The sequence below is a fragment of the Amblyraja radiata genome, chromosome 13 (assembly GCF_010909765.2).
Source record: "Amblyraja radiata isolate CabotCenter1 chromosome 13, sAmbRad1.1.pri, whole genome shotgun sequence".
Lineage (NCBI taxonomy): Eukaryota > Metazoa > Chordata > Chondrichthyes > Rajiformes > Rajidae > Amblyraja > Amblyraja radiata.
Genome location: NC_045968.1, coordinates 3,708,290 through 3,730,659, shown reverse-complemented (window position 1 = coordinate 3,730,659; position 22,370 = coordinate 3,708,290). Strand labels below are relative to the sequence as shown.

Genomic DNA, 22,370 nt, shown 5'->3' with positions numbered 1-22,370 from the left:
CCATATCCCCTGACTCCGCTATTTTTAAGAGCCCTATCTATCTCTCTCTTGAAAGCATCCAGAGAACCTGCCTCCACCGCCCTCTGAGGCAGAGAATTCCACAGACTCACCACTCTCTGTGAGAAAAAGTGTTTCCTCGTCTCCGTTCTAAATGGCTTACTCCTTATTCTTAAACTGTGGCCCCTGGTTCTGGACTCCCCCAACATCGGGAACATGTTTCCTGCCTCTAGCGTGTCCAACCCTTAACAATCTTATATGTTTCAATTAGATCCCCTCTCATCCTTCTAAACTCCAGAGTGTACAAGCCCAGCCGCTCCATTCTCTCAGCATATTACAGTCCCGCCATCCCGGGAATTAACCTTGTAAACCTACGCTGCGCTCCCTCAATAGCAAGAATGTCCTTCAAATTAGGGGACCAAAATTGCACACAATACTCCAGGTGTGGTCTCTCACTAGGGCTCTGTACAACTGCAGAAGGACATCTTTGCTCCTATATTCGATTCCTCTTGTTATAAAGGCCAACATGCCATTCGCTTTCTTCACTGCCTGCTGAACCTCGTGGTGCTCCGGTTTCCTCCAACACTCCAAAGACGTACATGTGGCTCCAAAACCACACTCAGCAAAATCAATAACCCCACTCTCACCATCGACGGCACCACTGTCTCCCCATCTCCCCAGGCCCGCAACCTTGGCGTGATCTTTGATTCCACCCTCTCCCTTGAGCCTCACATCCGCCATGTCATTAAAACCTCCTTCTTTCATCTCCGCAACATCGCCAAACTCAGACCCTCTCTCACACCTCCCGCTGCTGAAAGACTCATCCATGCCTTCATCTCCTCCCGACTGGACTATTGCAACTCACTTCTCCTTGGCATCAGCTCCACCTACATCAACCGACTCCAACTGGTCCAGAATGCAGCCGCCCGACTCATCACCCACACCAAATCCTGGCATCACATCACTCCAGTCCTCAAACAACTTCACTGGCTTCCCATCTCCCACCGGATCACCTTCAAAATCCTGATCCTCACCTACAAAGCCCTCCACCATCTGGCCCCCCCATATCTCACTGACCTCCTCTCCCCCTACCAACCCTCACGGTCCCTCAGATCCACATCAGCCGGTCTCCTCTCCATCCACAAGTCCAACCTCCGCAGTTTTGGGGACAGAGCCTTCTCCAGGGCAGCTCCCAGGCTCTGGAACTCCCTCCCCCAACTGATCCGCAATTCCATGTCCCTCACCATCTTCCAGTCCCGCCTCAAGACCCATCTCTTCACCTCTGCCTATCCTTAGCCCCACATCCCCCTCCCATTTCATCTGTGCACTAATTGCCTCATATTGTGTTTTGAATTGTATTCTGTCTTTACTTTGTGTACTAGTCATGTCTCTACTATTTATTTCATTCCCCTTACATGTTTTTCCTCTACCTGCTAAATTTTTGTACGGTGTCCTTGAGACTCTTGAAAGGCGCCCATAAATAAAATGTATTATTATTATTATTATTATGTTTGTAGGTTAATTGGCTTTGGCAAAATTATCCCCAGTGTGTGCAAGTAGGATAGTAGTCATGTGCGGTGAACGCTGGTCGGCACGTACTGGGTGGGCCGAATGGCCTGTTTCCGCGCTGTATCTCTCTATCGAATTAAAAACGTTATCAGGTGCATGTGACAATAAACTAAACCAAACTAAAGAGTAAATAAAAGACTATCAAGTGAAGCTGATTGATGCAAATTACCTGGTGTAAGTCATGACTAATCATTTTGGCGCCTCTCCTCCTCCCCCATCCCCCATCCCTCTCACAAAGAATCACAGCTTTTCTCCTTCTGTTTTGATAGCTGTCTAATGAAAAGCAAACAGCTGTGCTTGTATGTATCAAAGCACATATTTCACTCGTGCAGTTTTGATGTTTTACACTCTCTAGTTTGGCATGAGCCTGCTTTTAACTGATTTCACTTCTCCACTCCAATAACCTTCTGCAGGCCAACAAAGAAAATATTGTTCAAAATTAAAAAAAAACCAGAAAATCCTGGAAACTTACAGCGGGTTAGTCAGCATCCAGCATTTTCTGTTGTTATTTAGGATTTCTGTTTTTTTGCTTTTCATTTATTGATAAACTGATGGTGATGCATTCAGTCTCCCACAAGAGAACCAGGAGTTACTTCAGAACCACAAAGTTCTGAAGTAACTCAGCGGGCCAGCCGGCAACTCAGGAGAAAAAGGATAGATGGCGTTTCGAGTCGGGACCCTTCTTCAGACCTGAAACGTCACCTATTATTATTTTTCTCCAGAGATGCTGCCTGACCAGTTGAGTTACTCCAGCACTTTGTGTCTATCATTGGTATCTGTAGTTCTTTGTTTCTACATATTGGGGTAATAAGTGACTGACTCCCCTTCTCCTCACTCTGTTGAACCAGCCTGAAATGTCACCTGCCTATTCCTTCCACATATGCTGCCTAACCTGCTGAGTTCCTCCAGCACCTTGCTTTTATCCCCCCTCAAGATTTCAACATTTGGATTTTCTAATGACTCCATTGAAATGTATTTGTCTGGTGGGTTGTGAGTCTTTGTGGTTCCCCTTCCTAAGAGGACTGTCGATGCTCAGTCATTGTGTCTATTCGGGATGGAGGCCAATTGATATTATGGATACAAAGAGAATTGGTGATGAGCGGGGTTGAAATTGGATCTGACTGCAGCCACAATCTTACTCGCAAAATAGACTTGAGGTGATGTTTCCCTACTCTGGCTACTATTACTTTGATTTTTGGATGCACTGCAGAATGATGCTACAGGAAGGTCTCCAGCTCACTAACTGGCTGGCGATTAATATGCTTGTAACACAGTTGCCATTGTTTAGTGTGAGAAGCAACTGCAGATGCTGGCTGGCTTAAGCCGAAGATAGACACAAAATCAATAGGAAGGAACTGTAAATGCTGGTTTAAATCGAAGATGGATACAAAATGCTGGAGTAACTCAGGCAGCATCTCTGGATTGAAGTGCTGGAGAACTCAGCGGGTGCAGCAGCATCTATGGAGCGAAGGAAATAGGCAACGTATCGAGCCAAACCCCTTCTTCAGACCCCATCTCTGGATTGAAGATCTCTAGATCATTAGAGATATCAAAATCTCTGGTAGAAGATCTCTGAAGAAGGGTCTCGATCCGAAACGTCGCCTATTTCCTTTGCTCCATAGATGCCGAGTTTCTCCAGCATTTTTGTCTACCTTCGATTTCCCAGCATCTGCAGTTCCTTCTTAACTAAAATCTCTGGTGAGTTTTGGTTCGAGACCCTTCTTCACACTTATTGTTTAGTTTAGTAAATTAAGTAAATATTTATTTTATATTAACGTATCAAACGATTGAATTTCGCTGGAAAGGAGTGGGTCTTTGATTGAATGTTAGTTTGGAAACAGGTCCCTTGAGCCTTTAGGGGGCGATGAAGATGCAGAATCGAAAATGAATGTTAGATCCCACCTTCTTGAAATGCTCATCTTAATTTAGTGCGCTGAAGATATTTTGGCAGCTGCAATTTTTTGTGCATCCAAAAATGTGTCGTTTGCAAGAATCGTGGTGGTGAAAGCTCCCTAATTGCTACGTTTTTCATTGGATATCCGACTGTATAAGGACACAGGATAAGGGGCTTGGAGCAATGCGCCTCGTATCGGGATCACACCCTGGACGGTAACGTTGTTGCTTTTGGGGAAACACGCAAAAAGCTGGAGTAACTCAGCGGGACAGGCGGCGTCTCTGGAGAGAAGGAACGGGTGACTTGGTTCTTGGTTTCTTAGCCCCCCAAAATATTCCAAATGCAATTTAAACTGGAGGTGGTGGGGGGGTCGAGACCCTTCTTCAGACTGTTTTATTGGGGATTGTGGCTGATTGGTTTGGCATTGAAAGCTCCCTGACTTTCGAAGGTTTGAAACTTGCGAGTGCAATGCTGGTTTTTGTTGACGAGGTAAGAAATGTATCGCGAACGACCACCGGAGCTTCTGCAGACCACCTGGTAGCATCACATTTGCATGGATTTTATACCCAGCCTTTGACCCATGAAATAATGACTTAGTCCTATCGTTGCAGGTGCTCTGGCCTGGATCCAGAGATTAGCGGCACATGGCAGTGGGTTGAACTGATTTGTAATGCACCATATGTCTAATCTGCCCGTCTCCGCCCCTTCATCCCAGCTCGTCTGGAATCGGATCTGATTAAAGGGGCCATGTAGAAAATACATTCTCCAAGTGGTGTCTATTAATTACACACAGCTAACATCTAAAATATAAACCATCCGTGCGTTCACAAACATTGGGGTTTGTAGCAATATTTTTTGCTTAACTGCAGCAGCCCAGTTTGAATATTGTTTTGGTGATTTAAATTAAATCACGTTGTATTTATGTAGAAACAAAGATCTGAAGGGGTCTGGACTCGAACAGTAGCCAATCCGTGTTCCACAGTGTGGAAACAGGCCCTTCGGCCTTACTTGCCCACACTGGTCAACTGTGTCCCGGCTCCATGTCTCTCCAAACCTGTCCGTTCTGTGTACCTGTCTACCTGTTTGGGGAAGTCCCTGCCTCAACTATCTCCTCTGGCAGCTTGTTCCATACATCCATCACCGTTTACGTCAAAGTTACCCCTTGGATTCCTATTAAATCTTCTTCCCCATCATCTTAAACCTGTGTCCTCTGGGTCTCGTGTTTAAGAAGGAACTGCAGATGCTGGAAAATCGAAGGTAGACAAAAATGCTGGAGAAACTCAGCGGGTGTAGCAGCATCTATGGAGTGAAGGAGAAAGGCAACGTTTCGGGCCGAAACCCTTCTAACCCTAACCCCCTGGGTCTCGATTCACCAACTCTGGGCAGGAGACTCTGTGACCTGATCTGAAGAAGGGTCTCGACCTGAAACGTCGCCCATTCCTTCTCTCCAGAGAAGCTGCCTCACCCGCTGAGTTACTCCAGCATTTTGTATCTACCTTCGATTTAAACCAGCATCTGTAGTTCTTTATTACACACTGTGACCTGATCTGCCGAGTTATGTTCAATAATGTCTTATTTCTCACATATGCAACTGCAGGGTGAAATCATCTTTGTTACTTGGTGTAGTATCTATGCAAACATCAGGTTTATTAAATCTTTAATAGATAATTAAAGTTTACATAATCTTTCTCTCCCTCGGTCTATTTCGCTTTAGTTTTGTCATTTAAACCATTAGTTCAATTGTCATTGAATTTTGAGTAAAACTTTCTTTCCAGATCTTTTTAAATAGAAGCCACGTGCTTCAGCTTATAAAGGACCAATATGCAACTTTAAGGCAATTAAAAAAAAAAAAAAAAGCAGGCACAAAAAGCTGTAGTAAAACGAGTTGAGATTGAGGGAAGGTTTCTATTTGTTTTGCAAGTGGGTTATTTTGCCTGCTGGCCCACATTCACTCTTAGACATATGTTTACAAAATTAATTGGAGTTTTTTTTTCTGCTTCCTTTGTGTTTCTGAACATAATATATTGCTACTTGGAAATCATCCTGGACTTTCATGCTTTTACTTTTATTGTTTACCATCTGTCTTGGCGTCTGCCAGCTGAGAGACTCCCTCCTAATGCGCACCGCTTGTGTGTAACCAGACGCTGTCTGCCCCCCCTCCTCCAAGCACAACACAATAGGTGGCCTTTGTGCTAAGCCTCAAGGTGCCAATTCATACCTATGTCAATCTGCCAGGGTGCAAACGGGCCACAGATGGCTCCCTGCAGAGGCTCTTCACTGTCTCCGGCTCTAAGGACGACATTTGGTCTCCGTTTCGTTGAATCGCCACTCTGCATGCGTGTTAAGACCCTCTGCGAGCAGATTGGTTTTCCAAGGGTGTACATGACATAATGAATGATGTTGCCGAACGACAAGCCTGTGCGCAGTGGTTGGGGCGAAGGCCACCACCATCTGTTCCCCATTCCCCTGTGTGTCCCATGTCATGAGATCAGCTTTCAAGGCTGTGGGCATTGCACTAGCTTCATCTCATCCGCCGTTGCTGCTGCTGCTCTCTCCCTCTCTCTCTCTCGTTCCTCTCTGTCTCTCTCCTCCCTCTCCTTTCTCTCTCTCTCCTCCTTCCCCCTCCTTCCCTCTCCTCCTTCCCTCTCCTCCTTCCCTCTCCTCCTTCCCTCTCCTTCCCTCTCCCCCCTCCCTCTCTCCTCCTTCCCTCTCTCTTCCTTCCCTCTCCTCCCTCTCTCCCCTCCCTCTCTCCTCCTTCCCTCTCCTCCCTCTCTCTCCCTCGCTCTCTCCCCTCCCTCTCTCCCCTCCCTCTCTCCACTCCCTCTCCCCTCTCCCTCTGCCCACTCTCTCTCCCCTCCCTCTCTCGCCCCCCTCTCTCCACTCCCTCTCTCTCTCCCTCCTCTCTCCCTCTCTCTCCTCCCTCTCTCTCTCCCCTCTCTCTCCCTCCTCTCTCTCTCTCTCTCTCTCTTCCCCCTCTCCCTCTCTCTTCCCTCTCTCTCCTCCCCTCTCTCTCACCCCTCTCTCTCACCCCACCCCCCTCTCTCCCTCTCTCTCCTCCCCCTCCCTCTTTCTTTCCTCTCTCTCGTCTCTCTCTCTCTCCCTGAAAACAAAGTATTTTTAACACAGCCCTGTGATGAAAGGTACATGCTTTATCTGAAGTAGTTGCTGCGTTTAGCCTGCCAGTTTTGCTTTGGCTGATCTGCCTGCCTGACGGAGTTACTTCACACAGAGCCAAGAAGCAACTCTGTCCCACTTTGCTGCTGATCCCAGAAACTGAACAGCATGGACCACCTTTTGCATTACTGTGGACTAGTTTACTAATTGTGCTTCATATTCAGCCCTTTTGTTTAATTTGCACTGTCTTTTTTATTATCAGTACCTTGTAGAATTACTGTATAAGTTGCTTTTGTCTGTGTGTGACTGTGTGTATGTGACTGTGTGTGTGTGACTGCGTGTGTGTGTGTATGTGACTGTGTGTGTGACTGCGTGTGTGTGTGACTGTGTGTGTGTGACTGTGTGTGACTGCGTGTGTGTGTGTGTGTGACTGCGTGTGTGTGACTGCGTGTGTGTGACTGTGTGTGTGTGTGACTGTGTGTGTGACTGTGTGACTGTGTGTATGTGTGTGACTGTGTGTGTGTGACTGTGTGTGTGACTGTGTGTATGTGTGTGACTGTGTGTGTGACTGTGTGTGTGACTGTGTGTATGTGTGTGACTGTGTGTGTGTGACTGTGTGTGTGTGTGACTGTGTGTGTGTGTGTGTGTGTGTGTGTGTGTGACTGTGTGTGTGTGACTGTGTGTGTGACTGTGTGTATGTGTGTGACTGTGTGTGTGTGACTGTGTGTGTGTGACTGTGTGTGTGTGACTGTGTGTGTGTGTGACTGTGTGTGTGTGTGACTGTGTGTGTGTGACTGTGTGTGTGTGACTGTGTGTGTGTGACTGTGTGTATGTGTGTGACTGCGTGCGTGCGTGTGTGTGTGTACGCGTGTGTGGCTGTGCGTGTGTGTGTGACTGTGTGTGTGTACGTGTGCGTGTGATCTGCTTGCGTGCAAGATTTTAATTTGTACCTGTATATATGACAGTAAACACGACTCCTACACTGACTTATGTTTTCCACTGCGATGCCTCTTAAGTTGGTCCAAGTTTCTATCTTTCTCTCTCTTTCCCTTTTTAGGTTCCTCCAAGCTGCTATTATTCCTCACAGAAAGTGCATCTGATCTTGTATCCAGTTAATGGGATTTCTTCAAGAGTTTCATGAAAACACCACAGCATGTTTATGAGTTAGGGGTGTCGTGGACTTTCTAAATCTGCTCACGAACGCCTAGCAGGTTTTATGGTGAGTGTTTCTTGTTAATTCCGTTTACCTCCCCCCCCTCCCCTCCCCCCTCCTGTCTGTGTATTTGGAACTGTGGTTCAGTTCGAGTAGTTACTAGTTGGAAATTGTTCCCACTATTTATTTACACACATCCTACCGAGTGCCGAAAGGGGGAAGCCACTTTCTTGTCAGTCCAAATCCCTTTTGCAGGATACGTTGCCAAAGGGGTCATGCATCAAGCCAAATATTTATCTCTGGTTAAATGGGTTTGGCAGAATGAATGCTGTAGGAAGGAGCTGCAGATGCTGATTTAAACCGAAGATTGACACAAAAAGCTGAAGTAACACAGTGGGTCATGTCTGGAGAAAAGGAATATGGAAGGGGAAGGTATATTTAATTAGCACAGTGAAATCCTTTGGTAGAATACCCAAATTATGCAAATAGTCGACACATACGCTGCTGAGAAAGTTCATTGTTCGTCCTCCCTTCTCCTGGTGGTCCCCCCATGTCTGAGCCTCCATTGTTCTTCATCCCCCCCCCCCCCCCCCTCCCCCCCCCCCCCCCCCCCCACGGCAGTGTTCCCTGTGCCCTCATCGGCCGTTGACCACGAGGCTGGCCGCCGAAGCTCACCGTGATGTTTCGGGTTGAGACCCAGGATTTACTTTGTATTTCTTGCTCTTTAAGTTTCCACAGATTACAAGGGTTTGATATTGTAGTTGGGGCAGCAGTGCACTTGAGCAGAGAGGAAGACCCATTTGCTGTTCCGCTTTCTTATTTGCTCTGGTCTTTACACCAGCAATGGATGCTTAAGGTTTACAAAGATTAGCTACAAGTAAGCATGTACTGTGAAATCTGAAACATAGAAACATAGAAATTAGGTGCAGGAGTAGGCCATTCGGCCCTTCCAGCCTGCACCGCCATTCAATATGATCATGGCTGATCATCCAACTCAAAATCCTGTACCTGCCTTCTCTCCATACCCCCTGATCCCTTTAGCCACAAGGGCCGCATCTAACTCCCTCTTAAATATAGCCAATGAACTGGCCTCAACTACCTTCTGTGGCAGGGAGTTCCAGAGAATCACCACTCTCTGTGTGAAAAATGTTTTTCTCATCTCGGTCCTAAAGGACTTCCCCTTTATCTTTAAACTGTGACCCCTTGTCCTGGACTTCCCCAACATCGGGAACAATCTTCCTGCATCTAGCCTGTCCAACCCCTTAAGAATTTTGTAAATTTCTATAAGATCCCCCCTCAATCTTCTAAATTCTAGCGAGTACAAGCCGAGTCTATCCAGTCTTTCTTCATATGAAAGCCCTGACATCCCAGGAATCAGTCTGGTGAACCTTCTCTGTACTCCCTCTATGGCCAGAATGTCTTTCCTCAGATTAGGAGACCAGAACTGTACGCAATACTCCAGGTGTGGTCTCACCAAGACCCTGTACAACTGCAGTAGAACCTCCCGGCTCCTATACTCAAATCCTTTTGCTATGAATGCTGACATACCATTCACTTTCTTCTCTGCCTGCTGCACCTGCATGCCTACTTGAAGAAGGGTCTCGACCCGAATCATCACCCATTCCTTCTCTCCAGAGATGCGGTCTCTCCCGCTGAGTTACTCCAGCATTTTGTGTCTATCTGCAGTTTAAAACCAGCATCTGCAGTTCCTTCCTACACATATATCAATACACCTTTTATTCTTAAAAGTGTGGCTGTAACAGATACAATAGTTGGATATTTCCTCAAAAAAGTGTTGACATGTTAAAGTACAGTTGAGATTACCTGATGCTGAACATTCCTGATGGTATTGTTTTTGAGTTGACCTATACTGATAGGAAGATTGCATTCCAGTTGGCGCTTGTTCTGTTTATTATATATGAGAGAGCGATGTCTGTTACCCTTTGAGGTTGGGATGGGAACATTTGCCTGGTGCTTTCCTTTTGATTGATCTTGAAAGAAAACCCATTTGGCTGAAGCCAAAGAAAATCCATGCTTTGTTTTCATCGATGGATCCAAAGAGTTCATCAAGGTTAGACGTACCTCCGTTAATGTCCATGTCTTGTGCTGGTGGAGGCAGCAAGAAGTGAACGACACAAAATGGTGGAGTAACTCAGCAGGTCAGGCAGCATCTGTGGAGGGATTGAATAGGTGACATTTTGGGTCAGGACCTTTCTTCAGACTTCATTACAACAACACTTTTGTGTTTTGCTCCAAGATACCAACATTTGCAGCGCGCGCGCGCACACACACACACACACACACACACACACACACACACACTCACACACGCAAGGCTTCGAAGGCTTCTGCCGTGGGCCCAGTGAACGGTAATTACAGCTCAATCCAGCGCTAAATGCAGCTCAACTCTGCCTGTCCTGCCGGGTTAACCTACAGCCCTGCCTGAACTGACGGAATACCAGTCCGGAGCCGTGGATTTAGCGCTGCTTCTCCACGCTGGCTGTAAGCCTGGGCCATATTTCCCTTAAGTCCAGGCAGGGCTGTAGGTTAACCGGGCAGGACAGGCAGAGTTGAGCTGGGTTTAGCGCTGGCTGTGGGCCTGGGGGAACCGCTCCCGTCTGACCCCCGACGTCTTTGGCCACCCCCGGGCGTGGGGGGGGGGGGGGCCACTCGGGTGGGGACGGGGATGGTCCGGTGGGGTTTCGGCAGCGATTGCAGCGCCGGAGAGCTGGCCGTGATCAATCCTGACTGTGGATGAGGCGCAGGTCTGTGTCCAGAGCTGCCGTTGTGACTCTATGACCTGGGCACGTCTCCCTCCTCCAATCATCGCGCTGAATCATCATGTCCTGGCCCCATTGCCTGCTGACCGACGTCTCTCTTGTCCAATCGGTGCCCTCCATCAGCAGTCCCACCCCCAATGTCTTGTGGAAAGCGGAGATTGCACTGTGTTTTAAAATCCGGATTACAAAAAATGGAGGGGGGGGGGGTGCTGGCCCCCCACCTCTCAAAACAGAGGCCTGGCCCCCCCGGGATTTCCGCCACTGAATGTGGCTAGTGGTGGGATCCTATTGGAGGTGGCGGAAGTTTTGGAGGATTATGTGTTGTATGCGACGGCTGATGGGGTGGAAGGTAAGGACTAGTTCTGTTCAGCTAGTACACAAAGGATACAATTCCAAGGGAGAAGGGACCTCCTGAAGAAAAATAGTGTGAGCTCTTGTTTTTCTTTGGAGCTGGGAAGATCAAGAGATACTTGGGTGTTAAAGATTGAGAGACTTAATTAGAGTAAGGAGGTAAAATTAACGGGATGGCACAGTCGCGTACGGGTTGAGCTGCTATTGTACTGCGCCAGAAACCTGGACTCAATCCTGACTACAGTGCTGTTTCTACGGAGTTTGCACATTCTATCTGACTGTGTGCGTTTTCTCTGGTTCCAAACTCCATAGACGTAGAGGTTTGTAGGTTAATAGGCTTCGGTAAAATTGGAAATTATCAGTTGTGTGTGATATAGTGAGGGGGGAGGAGGGGGGGGGGACTGGTCAGCATGGACTTGGTGGGCTGAAGGGCCTGTTTCCGCTCTGAATGACTGTAGTGCGTTAGGACTGAATTACTGTCGCGGTGGTTTCAAAAACCAAGGGGCAAAGATTTGACAATATTGGCAGACTCATTAGAGGAAATATGAGGAAACATTACTGCAGCCTAAAGTGGATGGTCAGAGTTTGTGAATTAATTGCCTGAAAGGGTGATTGAGACAGAAACCTTCATTAGATTTAAACAATGTTTGAAGGTATATTTGAAGGTGTGATTAGGCAGGGAAGCTCATTTTTAATTGGCTCGGTCCCAACAAACAGATTGCCTTCTTCTGTGTTGTAAATTTGTGATGATTTTCTGCTTCTTCAGTGTTTGTTAAAATCTTCACAGTGATGTCGAGTTCCTTTGAAAGCTTCAGTTAATTAGCCTGATAGCTGATTAAAGCTCAAGGGAAATTGAGCAAAGGTTCTTACTTTGAGAATTGCCAGATTAGCATATCAATGACATAGAAACATAGAAACATAGAAACATAGAAATTAGGTGCAGGAGTAGGCCATTCGGCCCTTCGAGCCTGCACCGCCATTCAATATGATCATGGCTGATCATCCAACTCAGTATCCCGTACCTGCCTTCTCTCCATACCCTCTGATCCCCTTAGCCACAAGGGCCACATCTAACTCCCTCTTAAATATAGCCAATGAACTGGCCTCGACTACCCTCTGTGGCAGAGAGTTCCAGAGATTCACCACTCTCTGTGTGAAAAAAGTTCTTCTCATCTCGGTTTTAAAGGATTTCCCCCTTATCCTTAAGCTGTGACCCCTTGTCCTGGACTTCCCCAACATCGGGAGCAATCTACCTGCATCTAGCCTGTCCAACCCCTTAAGAATTTTGTAAGTTTCTATAAGATCCCCTCTCAATCTCCTAAATTCTAGAGAGTATAAACCAAGTCTATCCAGTCTTTCTTCATATGAAAGTCCTGACATCCCAGGAATCAGTCTGCTGAACCTTCTCTGTACTCCCTCTATGGCAATAATGTCCTTCCTCAGATTTGGACTAAATCCATTTGCGATGGGAGTAGGCCCAAAGGAGCTATTGGAGGCGTGCGTGCGTGTGGGGGGAGTGTACTGTAAAGGATGAGGGGGATTTAAATAAAACCCTGCAGATTCTGCTGGAGACCTGAAGCCAAACGTCACTTATCTGAGTCCTTTGTGTTTAAGAAGGAACTGCAGATGCTGGAAAATCGAAGGTACACAAAAATTCTTACAAAATTCTTAAGGGGTTGAACAGGCTAGATGCAGGAAGATTGTTCCCAATGTTGGGGAAGTCCAGGACAAGGGGTCACAGCTTAAGGATAAGGGGGAAATCTTTTAGGACCGAGATGAGAAAAACATTTTTTCACACAGAGAGTGGTGAATCTGTGGCATTCTCTGCCACAGAAGGTAGTTGAGGCCAGTTCATTGGCTATATTTAAGAGGGAGTTAGATGTGGCCCTTGTGGCTAAAGGGATCAGGGGGTATGGAGAGAAGGCAGGTACAGGATACTGAGTTGGATGAACAGCCATGATCATATTGAATGGCGGTGCAGGCTGGAAGGGCCGAATGGCCTACTCCTGTACCTATTTTCTATGTTTCTATGTGGAGATCGCTGGTCGGCACGGGCTCGGTAGACCGGAGGGCCTTTTTCCACGCTGAGTCTCTAAAGTCTAAAGTAAAACGCACTGCTTCCAACCACAATGCAATCAGTTGACTGTGTGAACTTTTACAAAATTCAATCTAAACTCTGCTCTTCTGATTCTGACGTACGTAACTCTGTGCTCCCTGCCATTGAACATTTAGAAAATTGGCAAGCTGACCTCTTAATTAAAAAAAAAAAATGTACAAATTCACTGGGACAAGGACAGCTGGCATTTCAATTAAACTTTTGGTCATCTGATTAGCTCTGTATTCATGTGAAGATAGGGTTGCCGTGTGCTGGTGACTATCTAATCTATCCCTGGATATAACTTCATTTCAAGGAAGGATTTGTTTTTGTGTCATTTTGGAATGACTGCAGATTTCACTGGACACTGCTGGATTGTGGTGGTGGGTACAGATTTCTTTAAACCTCTGCATTGTTTAGCCTAATTGTGTGAGTGCAAATGTGGTCTTTGTTCCAGGCCTCCTGTCCCATTAACAACAAACAGTAAGTGATTCAAAATCAGGCTGACAAGTTCAGTGTAATGGAGATGGAAATCAAAGAGCAACCATCATTCAGTTCACAAATTGAGGGCAATATCGTAATTAACTGCTCAGAATTCTGTGCAGGGACAGGCCGAAGGAAATAAGCATTGTAGGCGCAAGGAGCAGCAGATGCTGGATTACAAAAAAAAGATACAATGTGCTGGAGTAACTCAGCAGGTCAGGCAGCATCCCTGGAAAACAAGGGCAGGTAATGTTTTGTGTTCGGACCCTTCTTCAGATTACAAATAATTATTGTAGCGGGTAGATGAGAAAACGGAATAATATATTTGTAATGGTGTTGAAATTACGGTGACTGAGAAGTGACTAACAAATCTCTTAAATCAAATTGACAAAATAAATTAATTTATGCTGACAAATCTAAATTTATTTTGGAAATGGTATTTTTCATTTATGACCAAAATCCATTGGGTGAAATGGAAGATATTCTAATATTGCAGGGTTTAAAAAATATATAGATAATGTACACACTGCCAGATTCTGTGTTGCAACAAGGAACTGCCAATGCTGGTTTGCACAGAAGGACACAAAGAGCTGGAGTAACTCAGCTGGCCGTGTCTGGGGACGTTTCGGGTCGGGACCATTCCCCAGACTGAGGAAGGGCCCTGACCCGAAACATAATCTATCCTTGTTCTCCAGAGATGCTACCCGACCCACAGAGCTACTCCGGCACTTAGTGTCCTTTTCTGCCAGACTCCAGTTTTGTCACCATTATTCATTAACTGGATTTTACATGAAACACAGAGTGCTCGAGCATTGTAGGCCATTTGTAATTGCCTATCTAAATAAATCAGGCATTGTCTTGAGCGAAATCTTCAAGGGAAAAATATAATTATATTTCCCTGAAAATCAAATTTATTTTCTGTCAGCAGTAAGTGATGGAGCTGAGCTGGGGATGTGGGGATGTTTTATGTTGATCTCTATCTTGTGTTGTGTTCTTTATTTTATTGTATGCTGATCACATATCACTGTGTCAACTGGCACATGTGACAAATAAATGTCTCTCTTATCTTGCTTCACACTATCTGAAGAATAGTTGACGACTGTGAACTTACCCATTAACCCGAGGTGTTTTTCATGGACAATATAGTGAACATTTGCAGTCAATGAGAGTCTTTGTGCAGGGATTGAGGGATGGGGTGGCGGGGGGGGGGGGGGGGTTTAGATATTCAGGCTCGTCAAAAGTTCCTTTGAAAGCAAGATAAACTGCTTTTAATTTAGACCATAGGAGCAGCATTAGACCACTCGGCCCGTTGCATCTGCTCCGCCGTCCGATCATGGTGGATCGATTCGTCCCCGTCAACCCCATTCCCTTGCCCTTCTTCCCGTAACCTTTGACATCCTTACTAATCAAGAACCTATCAATCTCCGCTTTAAAAATGCCCAGTGAGTTGGCCTCCAATGAATTCCACAGATTCACCACCCTCTGGCCAAAGAGATTCTTCCTCTTCTCCATTCTAAAGGTACATCCTTTTATTTTGAGGCTGTGCCCTCTGGTGCAAGACTCTCCCAATAATGGAAACATCCTCTCCACATCCGGAAGTGGAGGCGCTGCCTAAGCAGCTGCGGCTCGCCTGCAGTCCGTTTGTCTTTTTTTTTTGTCTTGTTAGGGCTATGTTTTTGGTTTATTTTTGGTTGTGTATATGTGGGGGGGGGGGGGGACTTTTTAAAAATCTCGTCCTTGAACGGAGACGCGACCTTTTCCTTGTCGTATCTCCGTTTTGCCGGGGCCCAACTGTGGAGCTGGCGGCCTCCAACTGGAATCGATCTGATGGCCCCTGTCTCAGATCCTGTGGACTCGCCATCACGGAGCTGGCTGACTTTGGAGGCTTCGGCTGCAGGCCCTGTGGACATTAACATCGGGAGCTCACAGGTCCCTGGTAAGAGACCGATATTCGGGAGCTCCCGTAACGGCAGCTTCACCCGCCCCGAATCGCGGGGTTTGAATCGGCCCGTTGCAGGGACTTACATCGCCCGCTTAATCAGCCGCGAGACTTACCATCGCCCGCCGGGGGCTTTAACATCACGAGCCTCGATCACCTCAACACAGCAGTTTGACTGCCTGACCGCGGGAGAAGAACAGGGAAGAGATAAGACCTTTGCCTTCCATCACAGTGAGGAGGTGTTTGGAGATTCACTGCGATGGATGTTTGTGTAAATTGTGTTGAGTGTGTGGTTTTGTTGTTTTTTTGCTGTTATGACTGCAGGGACGAAATTTCATTCAAACTTTTGTTTGTTTGAATGACAATAAAAGGCATTCTATTCTATTTCTATCTAACTAGTCCTTTGAAGCAACCTAGAATGCAAGCTTACCGTAACTGTTTTTTATCTGAAGGTGAGCAGACTTCAGTCCAGTGTGGGTGATGTGAATGTGGTACTTGTATCTAACAATGTGGTACTTGTATCTAACAGCACTGCCTTTTACTTTTACAATTCTGCGCATAACTGCAATTAGATTATCCTCATGACGTGACACTCCTCCTCATCTTGTCCAAACTGCTCTCTATCATTATATTTCCAGCTGAACTTTCTAATGGCCTGTTCCTGTTTTCATCATTGAAAGAAAGCAAATGAATTGATCTCTGTATTAATTGCATGCTCAGCACTTTTATTTCGTATTAGGGACTTCATGCATCGGTGGATGCTCCAGTTTGTGCAACGCTTGCTCGCAGTTCCTTTCTCTGATTTCACTACGACTCTCGACGGACATTCTGGATTTGTACAGCAAAGAAGAAACTGGTTCTATTCACGGTCCTGGAGCCGAATCCATTCTGTACGTTGGGCTGATGGAGAACGGTGATCTCATCCATGCATCGGACATGTATGTGCTGACATCATGCCACCGGGAGACAAGAGGCTAAGCTTAAAATCAGCTAATAGGTTTCTAATACTGTTGCAGCACTTTGTGAGTGCTTATGATCACATCAGGGCCAGCCACTAATCCCAAAAGAGACAGCACTCTCTCATTGCTGGCCTGACATGTATTTTAATTTTTGAAACTGGCTGCATGAAGTCTGATAACAACAGGTCGGTATATTTTTTTTAATGATTCTGGATCTGAACTCGACTCCGGTTTGCATTGCGCTGTTAATTTTAATACATTTGAAAATCTGAAATTACCTTTGGCTGATCCCTAGAGCATGTGGCGAGGTTGGCGTTTCAGCGGATTTAGTTTTGGTTTAGAGATACAGCGTGGAAACAGGCCCTTCGGCCCACCGAGCCCGTGCCGACCAGCGATATTTTGTATTCTCTGCCTGAGTGCTGAGTGTTGTGGATGTTGCCCGGACCATCTGGCCAATCACCTGCCCTTACCCCCTCCCTCCCTAGTCGACCCATCTACACTTCACATTGCCTCGGGAAAGCAGCCAACATCATCAAGGATCATTTAGCTTGGTGATACAATGTGGAAACGGGACATTTTGGGACAATTTACAGAAACCAATTCATCTTAGAATAAAGGGGAGGCCATCTAAGACTGAGGTGAGAAAAAACTTTTTCACCCAGAGAGTTGTGAATTTATGGAATTCCCTGCCACAGAGGGCAGTGGAGGCCAAGTCACTGGATGGATTTAAGAGAGAGTTAGATAGAGCTCTAGGGGCTAGTGGAGTCAAGGGATATGGGGAGAAGGCAGGCACGGGTTATTGATTGGGGACGATCAGCCATGATCACAATGAATGGCGGTGCAGGCTCGAAGGGCCGAATGGCCTCCTCCTGCACCTATTTTCTATGTTTCTATCTACAAACCTGCACGTCTTTGGAACGTGGGAGGGAACTGGAGCTCCCGGGAAAAAACCCACGTGGTCACAGGGAGAACCTGCAAACTCTGTACAAACAGCACCAGTAACCAGGATCGAACCCTGGTGCTCGGGGGCAGTAATTCTACCGCTGCACCATTGTACCATCCTTCAATCTGTACTCCAATCATTCCCTCTTCACCTCCCCACCCCTTCTCTTGTCGGGCAGATGATACAAAATCTTCAAAGGCATGCACCACCAGAAACAGGAACCAATTCTTCCCTGCTTTCATCACACTACTGAACGGTCCCCTCATAAGCATAAGCAAGGGTAGTCCCAACCTACTTCATTGCAGTCCTTGCAAGAGTTTATTCTTCTTCTTGTGTATGGTGTACACAGCCTAAACTTGTCGGACAACTTGTTCTATTTGATCTTAGTTGATTGCATTCGTTGAAACAGGGCGGACCACGTGAAGGTTGCAATCTCCCACCCCAGAGTTTATACTCGGGGTCAAATACAATTACTTTGTTTGGAGAATATAATCAGCACACTTAGTATTAAATGTAATGGACGACACAGCTATAGGTGCTGCTGCCTCATCGCTCCAGTAATCTAGCTTCAGTCTTGACCTCCAGTGCTGTCAGTGTGGAGTTTGCACCATTTCCCTGTGATGGCATCCATTTTCTCTGCGTGCAGTGGTTTCTTTCTACATCTTAAAAGTAAGCGGCTGGAAGCCTAATTGGCCTTTGCCTTTGGTCTCCAGGTGAGTGGTAGAATTTAGGGTGTGAGTTGGGAGGAATTTAAACGTGTATCTCTCTGATTCTGATCTCATCAATGGAGCTGAGGGGTGCCCGTGTGTATTGATGTCACTGAGCAGCAGTCTGCAGGTCAGAAATAGGAGCAATCTAAAGGGCCTGTCCCACTTACGTGTCATTGGCACCCAAATTACGCAACCTCGTGGTCGCGTTGAGCCGAGACTGTCGAGCGAAGGTCGGGCGCGATTGTGTGCGTGTTGAGAAGGGGGGGGGGGGGACATTTCTAAGACGTATAATAAAGTTTAGCGGGCATTTAGCGGCCAGTCTTCCTTGGTCCTGAAAACTCCAATGAGCCAATCAAAATGCCCGGTCAGTGAAGGAGATTGCTTACGGCTGCCCTCGACTGCCTGTAACTACATAGCGACCCCACTCCACTGCACTACGAGTTAAAAAAGACCCATGCCGACCAAATTTTACACGCGTAAACCCTTTTAACATGCTGAAAATTTTCCACGACCTAGCTGAGGCCACGGGTATTCGGGAACTTCCCTCGAGCATGAAGGAGAGTTCCAGCAACCTCCTAGGACCACGTGTCGACCATGCTGCGAGTTTGAAGATCGAAGACACTCTTCTAAACTCGCAGATTCGGTCGCCCAAGTGGGACAGCCCCTTAAGTTTTAGTTTATTAATGTCACGTGTACCGAGGTTCAGTGAAAATATAGACAATAGGTGCAGGAGTAGGCCATTTGGCCCTTCAAGCCAGCACTGTCATTCAATGTGATCATGGCTGATCATCCACAATCAGTACCCCGTTCCTGCTTTCTCCCCATATCCCCTGACTCCACTATCTTTAATTAGCTCTCTCTTGAAAGTATCCAGAGAACCTGCCTCCACCGCCCTCTGAGGCAGAGAATTCCACAGACTCACCACTCTCTGTGAGAAAAAGTGTTTCCTCATCTCTGTTCTAAATGGCTTACTCCTTATTCTTAAACTGTGGTCCCTGGTTCTGGAATCTCCCAACATCAGGAACATGTTTCCTGCCTCTAGCGTGTCCAAACCCTAAATAATCTTAGGTACACAAAAATGCTGGAGAAACTCAGTGGGTGCAGCAGCATCCTAAATAATCTTATATGTTTCAATAAGATATCCTTTCATCCTTCTAAACTACAGAGTGTACAAGCCCAGCTGCTCCATTCTCTCAACATATGACAGTCCCGCCATCCCAGGAATTAACCTTGTAAACCCACGCTGTACTCCCTCAATAGCACGAATGTTCCTCAAATTAGGGGACCAAAACTGCACACAATACTCCAGGTGTGGTCTCACTAGGGCCCTATACAACTGCAGAAGGACCTCTTTGCTCCTATACTAAACTCCTCTTGTTATAAAGGCCAACATGCCATTCGCTTTCTTCACTGCCTGCTGTACCTGCATGCTTACTTTTTGTTTATCGTTCCGTGCTATCCAGTCAGCGAAAAGACTACACATGATTACAATCAAGCCATCCACAGTGTGCGGTTACAGGATAAAGGGAACAATGTTTTATTGCAAGATAAAGCCCTGTGAAGTCTGATTGAAAGATAGTTCAAAGGTCTCCAATTAGGTCGATAGAAAGTCAGGATCGCACTTTAGTTGATGAGAGGATGGTTCAGTTGCCTGACAACAGTTGGATGTGATGACACCTGATGTTCCTATGGCACTAATGTGATCTTCCACTTGCATTTCCCAGGTGCTCTTTGTGTTGATGTGTGCTCTTTGATTGTCACCATTTGCTAAGCACATGTACGTGCCATTGAATGTCGTTCAATTATCAGTGAACATCCTGTCTTCTGATCTTAAGATGGAAGAAAAGCTGTAGTTGGTTGTTGCTAGGAGACTGCCCCGAGAAACTGCTGCAATGATAATATGGGACAGGGTTGGTTGATCTTCAATAACCACCTCGTCTTCCTTTGTTGCCCGATCAACTTTATCATGGTATCTTGATGTCACATGTGGCAGGCCCAATTTTCCATCCAGTTCAAGGACTATTATGTTTACATCAGTACACAGTTCAAAAGTTCTAGGTGCACAATTAGGCCAATCGGCCCATCGTCTATTCCGCCAAATCTATCATGGCTGATCTATATCTCCCTCTCAACCCCATTTTCCTGCTATCCCCCCTTAACCCCTGCCACCCGAACTAATCAAGAATTTGGATAGTTATATGGATGGGAAAGGAATGGAGGGTTATGGTCTGAGCGCAGGTATATGGGACTAGGGGAGATTATGTGTTCGGCACGGACTAGAAGGGTCGAGATGGCCTGTTTCCGTGCTGTAATTGTTATATGGTTATATGGTTATAATTTACCTCTGCTCTGGGATGCATCTCTTTGTTCAAATTGGACAAAGGTTGCGATGAGGTCCAGAACATTAAATTTTACCCGTCATCTCTACCCATTCCTTCCATCAATCCATACCTCCTTATAGCCCATTACTATGCCCCCCACCCCCCCTCATAGTTCATTATGCCTCTGAGTTTTGCATCAACTACTGATTCAGGAAATATTTGCTGTTACCTTTCTAGGTAATTATCTCCCCTTTATTCCCTTTATATTGTACACTGTGCATGGCTCGGTTGTAATCATGTATTGTCTTTACGCAGGCAACAAAAGCTTTTCACTGTACCTCAGTACATGTGACAATATACTAGACTATAATAATTAGTGTACAGGAATTGCTGGTCAGTACAGACTCAGTGGGCCGAAGGGCATGTGGCCGTGCTGTATCTATAATGTCTAAAGAAAAGTAGTGGTTTCCATACTGACCGCTGTCTGCTATCTTCCAATCCAAAATGCAAGCTTTCACTCCCTTCACCATTTTGCCTGGGCCAATTTCTTAACCGTGCTTTTGCGGCCACTTTTATTCTATAGACTTGAATCCAGCTTCGATCATGTGGCACCTTGTCAAATAGCTTTTGAACTCCATTCATAATGCATCATCAAAAATTGCTATCATGTTAGTATGATATAATTTGGCCCTAATAAATCCAGGCTGATTTTCTTTAATCAATCATACTCATCTATGTGATGATAGGCACAAAGTGCTGGAGTAACTCAATGTGTCCGACAGCATCTCTGAAGAAACATAGAAACGTAGAAATTAGGTGCAGGTGTAGGCCATTCGGCCCCTTGATCCATCCGCCGAGCTATATCTAACTCTCTCTTGAAAACATCCAGTGAATTAGCCTCCACTGCGAAGTTTTCCACAGATTCACAACTCTCTGGGTGAAAAGGGTTTTCCTCGTCTCTGTCCTAAATGGCCTACCCCTTATTCTTAAACTGTGACCCCTGGTTCTGCACTCCACCAACATGTGGAACAATTTTCCTGCATCTAGCCTGTCCTATCTGTTAAGAATTTTATATGTTTCTATAAGAACCCCTCTCAACCTTCTAAATTGCAATGAATACAAGCCCAGTCGATTCATTCTTTCATCATATGTCAGTCCCGCGATCCCGGGCGTAGGAATAGGTGACGTTTGTGGTCGGAGCCAGTCTTCAGATCTTCATCAGTTGCTTCCAACTCATCTAAGTGATGCTGCTTTAAATAGAATAAAAGGGAGGCCATTTAAGACTGAGGTGAGAAAAAACTTTTTCACCCAGAGAGTTGTGAATTTGTGGAATTCCCTGCCACAGAGGGCAGTGGAGGCCAAGTCACTGGATGGATTTAAGAGAGAGTTATATAGAGCTCTAGGGGCTAGTGGAGTCGAGGGATATGGGGCGAAGGCAGGCACGGGTTATTGATTATGGGACGATCAGCCATGATCACAATGAATGGCGGTGCTGGCTCGAAGGGCCGAATGGCCTCCTCCTGCACCTATTTTCTATGTTTCTATGGTTTTGCCCCTGACTATTGCTCCACAGGATCTTGAGGAGGTTTGAGAAGATGGGAGGCGTTGGCAGCTCTACAGAGGCATACTTGTAATAATGCGTCACACAAGACTTCCCTTAGTGCTTTTTAAAAAAAAGTCTGACCCGTGTAACACATCCGTTCTTTCCTTTCCCTTTCATGTCTGTCAACTTTAGCCTTGGGTCGACTCATTGCTGATCTCCTCCGCAATGTTATCTTAAATTCCACTGAGCCGTCAGTCCCGAGCGCATAAAAATGTTGCTACTAATTTCTTTCTGGAGACTCCCCCTTTTATTTATTTATTTAAAATCCACCAAGAGAGTCCCCTCTACCATGAGAAACCTCTTGAAATGATATGACGTGCCTTAACAAATCCACGCCGGCTTTATCTAATCTATAATACTTGTCTCAGAGAAGAAGCATTCATTTTAAAAGGTCTAGAAGTCAATTATTCAGCTTTTTAAATTTAGATGAGAAATCGACCTGTGAAGTCTTGACGATAG

The 22,370-nt window shown here is 46.0% G+C and overlaps 1 protein-coding gene across 4 annotated transcripts in view; it reads left to right on the top strand.

Moving 5' to 3' along the window:
- Positions 1-22,370, top strand: part of spsb4 (splA/ryanodine receptor domain and SOCS box containing 4) — a 191,457-nt gene that overhangs the window by 70,705 nt on the left and 98,382 nt on the right. For 2 of the 4 annotated variants that reach the window (XM_033031103.1, XM_033031104.1), the window contains exon 2: positions 7,632-7,793. The exons of 1 other annotated variant lie outside the window; for it this stretch is intronic. The gene's annotated coding sequence lies outside the window, so the exon portion shown is untranslated. Of the gene's footprint in view, positions 1-6,509; positions 6,601-7,631; positions 7,794-22,370 lie in introns of those variants that run through there. One more of the 4 variants, XM_033031102.1, reaches the window with a different exon arrangement.